General features: G+C 35.8%; 1 long non-coding RNA gene across 1 annotated transcript in view; it reads left to right on the forward strand.

Annotated features, from left to right (window-relative positions):
- Positions 1-399, forward strand: part of LOC108166223 (uncharacterized) — a 7597-nt gene extending 7198 nt beyond the window's left edge. Inside the window, exon 3 of the long non-coding RNA XR_001776518.1 lies at positions 368-399. This is a non-coding gene — a long non-coding RNA (uncharacterized LOC108166223). The remainder of the gene's footprint in view (positions 1-367) is intronic.
- Positions 400-2155: the final 1756 nt, after the last annotated feature.

Genomic DNA, 2155 nt, shown 5'->3' on the forward strand with positions numbered 1-2155 from the left:
AACGGTATCTGATGGGCGAAATATGGCCATCAGATACTAATTTTTGTCTTGTGAACATAAAAAGTTATTTGCCAAACAAACATTTATTTGCACACATCAGAAATCTTTTGTTGTGATTTTAGGCCCTGCCCACGACATCATGTGAGAATCACAAGCAAAACTTTGAGTCAAACAAAAACTTTCAATATTAAGAAAATATTTCTGCCAAGTGCAAATAAGTTTGTTTTGCAAAAAAAATTCACTTCATGAGACAAATGGGATTTAAATGTTTAAAAACGTTTTTTTAAGCAAAACTCGGTAGGCTTTTCTCATGGTGGCATACATTAACAATTCAATGTTTGCTTTTGTTTTTTTCTTTTTTCTGCAGTTCCACATTAAAGTTTGATGCAGCTCTGCTTTCCTGAATGGACCGTCTTCATCTCCACTGCAGCAAACAGGCAGCTCTTTTTATAGATTACAGTCACTAAAAGGTTGCATTGTGCCCTTATTTATATTTTTAATAGTGTAATTCTGTAAAGACAAAATATGTCTGGTGGTCCAGCTCTGATTTACATATCTTGCTAAATTGCGGGTTTGAATATTGCAATACTTTCCTATAACAAAATGCAGAAAGAAATTACTAATAAAATATCTACATATGCATAGTGTTATGCTCTATATGGAGATGTTCGTAAGCTTTGATTGTACATGTCATAATTTTGTAATTTATCATTGTTTATTAAACTTTGAAAGCTGAAAGGCTTTAATATTCTGTCCTATAATACGGTTGAATGGGCCCTTTTTTTTGAGCACCTGCCCCTTTAGTGGTCTCTACATAGGCCTGCTATAGCTCTTACATCTCAATTAGGGAAAATAATGGAGAGGATTGTTACAGATAGGTTTTCATATTTTATTGAGAGAAAAATAAATTCTGTCCTTTTCAGAGTGGTTTTCGTAAAGGGAGAAATACGATGGATGCGGTACTATGTTTCGAGTCAGTGATGAGAAAAGCTCAAACAAATAAAGAGTTAGTTATAGCTGTGTTCTTTCATATAGAAAAGGCTTATGTTATGTTATGGAAAGAAGGATTATTGAAAATCCAGAAAGAAACTTGGTATAGGAGGTAAGATTTATAATTGGGTTTTGGATTTTTTGTTTGGTAGAGAAATGGAAGTTAGGGTTGTGGCGAATTTCTCTACTAGGTATTCTGTTGAGAATGGTCCTCCTCAAGGTAGTGTGTGTAGCCAAATTCTTTTTAATATTATGATTAATGACATTTTTGATGAGATAGATAGTAGTATAGGCAAATCTTTATTTGCAGATGATGGGGCTCTGTGGGTGCGGGGACATAATCTGGTGTATTTGCAGATAAAGATGCAAGATGCCATTTTGAAAGTGGAAGGGTGGGCTAATAAATGGGGTTTTAGGATATCAATTGCAAAGACTCAAGTTATTTGTTTTTATAGAAGACATAAGGAAGTTAAATTGAACCTTTATAAACAAAAGCTTGAACAAGTGAAAACTGAAGTTTTTAGGTGTCATCTTTGATGAAAGTTTAACTTGGAAACATCAAATAGAATCAGTTCAAAATAAATGTAAAAAAGTGAATAATTTGTTAAGGTGTCTCTTTGGACAGGAATGGGGAGCTTCAAGAAGTGCACTGTTGGGAGTCTATCAGGTTCTCATGAGATCTACTCTGGATTATGGGTATAGCATATATGGCAGTTGCTGACAGCCATTTGAGAAAACTCGATAGTGAGCAAACACAAAGATTGAGAATTTGTTGTGGAGCTTTCAGAACATCATCTTTAGCTGCTTCCATCCATCCATCCATCCATCCATTTTCTTACACCCTTGTCCCTTAGTGGGGTCGGGAGGGGTGCTGGTGCCTATCTCCAGCTAACATTCTGGGCGAGAGGCGGGGTCACCCTAGACATGTCGCCAGCCCGTCTTTAGCTGCTTTACAAGTAGAAACTGGTGAGCTTCCTTTAAGATTAAGAAGGTTGAAACTAATGTATATGTATTGGGTGAACCTACAAGGACATAAGTATAATCATCCAGCTAAGATGGTGCTGCAGGACTGTTGGGAACATCATAAATTGAATTGTAATAGTTTTGGATGGATTGGGAACATAAAAGCTAAAAATCTTGGTTAAACTATGCTCCTGTATAGTGT

This window comes from Poecilia reticulata, linkage group LG4 (assembly GCF_000633615.1).
Source record: "Poecilia reticulata strain Guanapo linkage group LG4, Guppy_female_1.0+MT, whole genome shotgun sequence".
In the NCBI taxonomy this organism is placed as follows: Eukaryota; Metazoa; Chordata; class Actinopteri; order Cyprinodontiformes; family Poeciliidae; genus Poecilia; species Poecilia reticulata.